The following is a 7884-nucleotide window of genomic DNA, read 5'->3' as shown; positions in this document are numbered from 1 at the left end:
ACCTTGTTATCTAAAACAGGGTGTTGTCGGTATTTTGAACCATCAGTTGGTATGACATTATAATAACGGCTGTATTCCATTTATTATGGAAAGTTCCTTCTAGGATACACTAATCTACTTAAAAGAAAACATGGAGGGTTTCTTTGTGTTCTGTTTAGTTCAATGAAAATGTTTTCCAATGTCCAATTGACTTTGTTCGAGTATAATGCAGATCAGTCAACATGCAAGTGAAAATTCAGCCCAAGCACAGTAGTCTGTGCGCTGGAGTGAGTGATATGTTTGCAATAATTAAAATATAATGGATTTGACTAAGAAAATATGGCTTGTTTTGGAAAATACTGACTACTTGTTTAGGAATGTGTCCAAAATAAATTGAGTTGGACCTTTTTTGCTGGCTTATCATTTTAATATAAAATTGCAAATGAAATGAATAAGGTTAGAAGATGACACAGTTCAAAGCTGCATTCACTGGAATTCCTGACTGTTACCATTTTTAATTTTCTTCTTTCTATTCTTGTTGAAAATGTCATTCTGATGTATGTTGTATGACTTGCTAGCACTGCTGTCATGGCCAGCAGGCTGTCATGAAACAGTCAGTCCTATCCAGCTGAGACTTATTACTGCTATCAATTATTTTGGGGCTTGTGTCTTTTAAGGTAAATGGACTAATTGTAGTTTCTATCTGTTGTCAGTGCACAATCCAAAGAATGGGAATATTAAATAGCTGAACTGTCCTTTATAATTTGAACAGTGCTGCCAGCCTGTAATCTAATTGAATTATTGAAATTCCTCCAAATTTCACTGGTAAATCTCTATCTTTAATGCATAAAATACATTAGTGTAACCATCTTTTCATTACAGGCAAATGAAAGGTAACATGACTGACAAGGTTAGGGCAATCTTTTGCTTTTTCTGTCAGAGGAAAATTGAGGCAAATGTGCTCATGGGGAGAAATAGTGACCAATCCTTTATTGACATGTAAATTGGACTGGTTGGTGGGTAAACAAACTGACTGTAACTAAAGAAAAGGACTAAAAAAAGGACATTAAGAAGGAGAAACAAGCAGTGGTAGAAACTTGCAATATCGCTGCAGTTTTACTTCATCAAATGAAGAAAATGTTCGGCAAACCATCAAGTTGGGAGGATTTTACCATCTTAAATCTGCCTTATTATTTCATATTTGCCATTAAATGTATAATCTCTCTCTCTCTCAGTTTTAACTTAGAGTTTCAAACAACTGTAAACATACTGCTATTTGAAATGTGTATGGTTTATGTAATATTAAATCACATTTGAAAAGATATCACAATGTTTGCATTTATTGCTTAATTCTGGAGAAATTATAAAGATTTATTGCTGAAGTTCAGTAACATGTGTGCCTATTTGAAATAATATGACTTCACTGAATCACTGAAGTGAAATGCCATCTTCATGGCAGAATTGTAGGGAGAGGGTGGATAGGCTGGGACTTTTTTAACTGGTAGGTCAGAGGTTGAGGGGTGACCTTACAGCAGTTCATAAAAATCACAAGGGGTATAGATAGGTGAATGGCAGTTGTCTTTTCCCTATGGTGAGGAACTAGGGAGCAAATTTTTAAAGTGAGGGGAGAAAGATTTAAAAAGGACATGAGGGGCAACTTTCTTACATAGACAGTGGTTCATGTGTAGAATAAACTTCCAGAGACATTTGCATAAGTACATGAATAGGAAGGGTTTGGAGGGATATGGGCCAGGAGCAAGCAGGTGGGAATAGTTTAGCTTAGGATTATGTTTGGCATGGACTGGTTGGACCAGGGGGTCTGTTTCCATGATGTATGACTCTATGGTTACAAATGGAGCAGATTTCTCAACTATGGTTGAGGCCACCCAAGTTTTATTCCAAATTATTGGGTTGAAAATTGAGTGTGCTGACATTCAATAGATGACCTGCTTTCCCAGGTTACTACCTCGGGTAATAAAGCCAAAATACATCTGAAGTTGAAAAGTTCCAAAACGTATTACACTTGGAGAGGATTTTTTGGATTACGAATTGGAATGGGGAGAGGAAGTGGGCTGGAACCAGGGGTGATGGGAAAGCTACCGTGTTGCAACAGTTTGCCAATGGCAGGTTGCCAAGCCACAAAGGGGCATATTTGGCATGCTCATTACTTCTCAGCCGGAATAATCTGACTAAAGTATTTAGCTGGATTTCAAGTTATCACACTGGATCCCCTGCCCCATTCCTCAAGTTTCCTTAAGTTGCCACCATAGTTCCCTAACTATCTGGCTAACTGGGATGCTCCCTGCCCCACACTCCACAAGCAGGCTTCACATATGACAGCACACATACCATCAGCACTGTCCCTGGATGGGATCCAACTGAGAGATGTACTCCTGATGTGTTTTTCCTGTCACTGCACTGCTGACCATGTTTTGGAAAGTGCTGAGACTCAACCCAACAGAACAGTCAAAATCTTTGATCAAAGGCTCCAACCTATCATATCCTGATGCCAACTCAACTTCTTGCCTTTTGGAGTCTATAGATTGTTTATGGCTCACAATCAATTACCACTTCTTGTCTTTGATGGCTCAAATCCTTGTGTAACTTCCAATATCCAAGATTTCAAACCCACATTTATGTCTTCTGATTTTGACTTCCTTGTTTACGTGCCACCTCTTTCACTCATTTTGAGCTTGATGTTCCCTTGTACTTTGGGCCTTGCCCATTCCCCTTGGTTTCTCAGCAACAAAATAAATGAACAGAACCCTCCAATCACTCTCTTCATCACTGTAATGGTAATGAAATAGCATTTCAGAACATTTGTTTATTTTTAGATTTTCACTTTATGTCAGGACCAGGTAAAATAGCATTTAACAATTCTGCAACTATGTTGCAGTTTTATTTCAAGTTGCCACTTTGCAAATAGCATTAATTAATTGGAGCTGACAGGTTTACCTATCAATAATTTCCTTGATACTTATGTTCCATTCCATAGATCACAGCTTTTAATTGCAGACTAATTTATCTGGTATCAACTGTGGCAAAGGTGACATAAACATTAAAATATAAGCATGAAATATATGTTGTGAATAAAAATCATGCAAAAATTATGTCATAAAAGGTATTTGGAATTTATAATATCGTAAAAGTAGTCTACTCCAGCTGAGTGAGTGTAAAGAAACCTGATGGGCTCTGCACTTTCCCTTTATTTTCCAGAACATTTCCGGGAAGATTAAGATCTTTTCGCTAAAAGGTAGGGGAATGGAGTTTTACAGATCACCCACTAGAAATAAGATCCACTTCCTAAATTTAGACTGAATCTTCTCATGGACAGAGCCACAAACATGCCCACAAGTCCACAATTTTCACAGCTTATTCTCACTTTTATTCCGCCACTTGACTTACTGTGTAAGTAACCAGAAGCAGAATGATCTCTGGAAAACAAAATAATTCCAGTGAGACTCTGTAAAAGGTACCATTTCGACCCAAAGACCTGATCATCTTCATTCGCTTTGTTCGACCTTCAGCCGAGAGTAAACGGTTCAGAAATAGATTCGAATCGATTGAACGTAGTTCTATCTAAAAGCTTCAGGTAAGACAAACAGTGGATCCGCCCTGTGCATCCCCGAGACAAATGCATGAGCGCAGTCGCTACAGTTCACCAAAATCATGGAGGGCTCAGGCTGTGGTGGATGTTTCCAGTAGTCTCGGTGCTACAACATTTTGTTGAACCAGGCTTGGTTACTCAACAGAAGCAGAAATAATCTCCGTTTTAACCAAACGCCATGGGTTTGTGACCTGTTCCAGTCACGAAATCCTTGCTATTCCTATAGACTGCCCTAATGCAAGGCAATTCCCCAGTATTGATTACCCCCAGCAGATGATTTTGTTGCAACTCCTATTTAAAAGCAACTGAACATATATTCAAAGGTTTCAAGGAACAGTATGCAATTGGTCAATTAACGTTGGATTCAGCCTTTTGCAGCAATCCTAGACCCCGAACGGTCGCTTAAATTATTTAACTAAGTTCAAAACTTTTTTGATAACCAAACACAAGTATTTTTCTTACCTATTGCCAGGATGCATATCTCATACAGCAGAAAATGAGTTTTGCTACTGAAGGGATCCATGAAAGCATCGTGTCCCATAGAGAGCCTGCGTGACTGAATACGGTTTCTGTTCGGGTGCAACTGGTCCCAGCTTCGTTTGACAGTGAAATGAGTCAACTCCCGGCTTTGGCTCCGGGTTCTCAGCACACACGGAAAGAGAGAGAGAGAGATAACACATATAAACACACAGTGCACCTATCCATCAGTTTAACATCTCCTATTTTCACAGCACTGACATGCTATAGAAATACTAATATTGGAAAATCATATGTCATTGTGAATAAATCACCATCGTGCGCACACGAGCATGGATCACCAGAACATTGATAATCGCACTATTAGGTTTTATCTGTTTAAAACTCGGACCCTTGTTGAACAGAAACACGAACGCATCCTCTTTCTGTGAAATTTCAGGTGCGTACCAAACAACAAAGTTGAGGGGGAACTTTTGATGATAACTTTGGGGAACTGTTTACGATTTGATCATGAACTGAAAACAATTCATATCAGAATAAAGGGATCTTGAAACACATAAAGTACGTCCTGTTTATTATTTTGACAATGAAATAATTTATTTCAACCAACACTGGGGAATTGCCTTGCATTACGGCAGTCTATAGGAATAGCAAAAATTTCGTGACACTAACAGGTCACAAACGCATGGCGTTTGGTTAAAACCAGGAGATTGTTTCTGCTTCTGTTGAGTAACCAGCCTGGTTTAACAAAATGACACGGCACCAAGATTACCAGCAATGTGCACCACAGCCTGAGTCCTCAGTGATTTTGGTGAACAGAGCAGGAGCTCTAGCGACCGCGCTTATGTATTTGTCTCGGGGATGCACAGGGTGGATCCACTGTTTGTCTCACCTGAAGCTTTTAGATAGAACTACGTTCAATGCATTCGGATCTACTTCTGAACAGTTTACTCTCGGCTAAAGGTCGAACAAAGCGAATGATCAGGTCTTTAGACAGAAATGATACCTTTTACCCTATGTTGACACTGCAGATAAGTGTCTCATTGGAACTATTATTTTTCCAGATGAAATCATTTATTTCAATTTTTGAAAACAGAAACATTGTGAACAGTGAAAACTGGTATATCTGTTTTAACGGAACAAACAACTATACAGCTTTGTGGGTGCATTGACATTCAAATAGAACAACATCCACCCAAGTAGCAGAAAAAAAATGCAATTGAAAGTGAAGCAATGCAGAACCCAGCATTATAGAATCGCACTTCAAAATGCTAGTGTACATCATTTGCTTTAATGAAATTAATGCGCATCTCTACAATTAACAAATATAGATTATAGAATCTCTACAGTGTGGAAACAGGCCCTTTAACCCAACGAGTCCACACGGACCCTCGGGGCATCCCACCCAGACCCATCCCCCTATAACCCATCAAATCTACGGGCAATTTAGCATGTCCAATCTACCTAGCCTGCACATCTTTGGACTTTGGGAGGAAACCTGAGCATCCGGAAGAAACCCATGCTGACATGGGGAGAATGTGCAAACTCCACACAGACAGTTGACCGAGGGTGGAACCCGGGTCCCTGGCACTGTGAGGCAGCAGTTCTAACCACTGTGCCACCGTGCCGCCCAGATGTTGGACAACATTAATGACCAGTTATAAAGAAATATGTCAATCATGTCATAGTTTGCAGATTCCATGTGTGACTGGAGGAAACAAACAATGAATTGTCTGTGAAATAGTGGTGTCCTTCCTGCCCGGTGATTCAGAAAGTAGCAGATTTGTCCTCATTAAGTACTCATGTGTGGAGTAGGATTTCACTGGATTAAAAATACTTAACATTTTCAAAGGAGGGGCAACAAATGCAACAACATTCAAATAAAAACAAACATTGTGAATGCTAGAAATCTGAAACAAAAACAGGGAGAGCTGGAGAAACTTGCACAGGTCTCAGAGCATTTGTGGTGACAGAAACAGAGTTAATGTTTCCAGTTCAGTATGACTCCTTCTTCAGAACATAACGACAGCAACTTGCAATTATGCATTTTATAAAACAACTGTAGTGAAATTCTAAGGGATATTATTTGCACAAGCCTGTCAGTGGCCAACAGGCTTCGAAGGTGTAATTCCCCGAACCAGGCCAAGGTGAGGCCAAAAGCACAAAAACTGCCTGCTTCCCTTTCTAGTGATTCAAAAGTCTCTTTTGTGCTTCTGGTTGCACTTCAGTCCCACGCTCCTGGCTTTGAAGCATCTGGATACGGGCAAATCAGAGGACCTCCTCATGGGGCTGCTTCTGGGCCTGGCCAAGTTGGCCATTAATAGGTCCAGGCAGCAGGCTGTGGAGGGGATCCTAGTTGCTGATTGACTGCACTTCTTCCACATTTGTTCCTGGGTGCCCTTGGAAAAGGAGCTTCTGGTGTACACTGATATTCTTGATGTTTTTAGATAAAGTAGGAGGGTATGGAGTGCTTTATCTCCCCCTTAATTCCATTTTGATTTAATCCCCTACCTTTCTCCCTGCCTTTGGTAATATTGCATCACCCTTAACATGTTATGTGTAGCCACTAATCAATTGGAATGTGGGTGATTTACTGGTGGCAGTTAATAGATGAAAAAAACCACAGGTGATTTGGTCTTGGGTAAAAAACTGATTGGTTGTGTGTGATAATAGTTCCAATATATAAAACAAAACATGCTAATCACTATAATTGTGGGCTGAGCCCAACATTAAAGATGTAACTGATTGGCTGCACACTCAGCAGTTGGTTTTGGTTCATGTAAGGCTACTTTGGATCCAAGCTAGCCCACACTTCTTAAAACAAACCTGCATATCTTAAAAGGGAATTGGATCCAGGTATAATAGATAAGGAGTGTGGCTGGGAAAGACTTTTGAGCAAGAAGAATGTTGAGAAATAGAGCAGTAGACCTGCGAGAGTTCCCAGGTTCTTTGATGTAATGCTGAAGGCCTTAGAGTGGAAGATAGAAAGAAGGAGAGAATTGGTTTTCACACATGACTTCATGAGGCATCCAGTCAACACTTCAAGGTGGAGACAACAAGAACTGCCAATGCTGGAGTCAGAGACAACACAGTGAGGAGCTGGAGGAACACAGCAGGTCAGGCAGCATCAGAGGAGCAGCAAAGTTGATGTTTTGGGTCTGGGACCCTTGTTCAGAAATGGGGAGGGGGAAGGAAGCTTGGAAATAAATAAAGGGAGGAGGGGTAGGGCTGGAGAAATGTCGGTGGGATGGTGATAGGTGGATGCAGATAGGGAGTAATGGGGATCGGTCAGTGAGATGGACGCAGCAGATAGGTGGGGAAGAAGTGGACAGGTTGTGTCAGGTCAAAGAGGCAGGGATGAGAGGGAGGATTGGATGTGGGATAAGGCCAGAAGTGGGGAAATTTTAAAACTGGTGAATTCTATGTTAAGGCCATTGGGCTCCCGAAGCAGAATATGAGGTGTTGCTCCTCCAGTTTGCGGGTGGTGTCATTGTGGCACTGGAGGAGGCTGAGGATGGACATGTCACCCAGGGAGTTGGAAGGGGCTTTAAATTGGTTGGCGACCAAAAGGTGTTGTCATTTGTCACGTATAGAGCACAGATGCACCACGAAATGGTTCTTGAGTCTGTGCTTGGTCTCACCGATGTAGAGGAGGCCACATTGGCCGCAACGGATACAGTAGACCAGATGGAGGGATTTTGAGGGCAGAAGTGTGGGAAATGCGAGGGATTGTGGGGCCGGATTGTAGGACCTACACCTCTGCCCTCAAACCCCTTTCACCCCCCAAAAAAAAAGACAGAATTCCCTGGTCCTCACATACC

The sequence above is a fragment of the Rhincodon typus genome, chromosome 2, assembly GCF_021869965.1.
Source record: "Rhincodon typus isolate 14 chromosome 2, sRhiTyp1.1, whole genome shotgun sequence".
Classification (NCBI taxonomy): domain Eukaryota; kingdom Metazoa; phylum Chordata; class Chondrichthyes; order Orectolobiformes; family Rhincodontidae; genus Rhincodon; species Rhincodon typus.
This window is presented reverse-complemented; position numbering follows the sequence as displayed.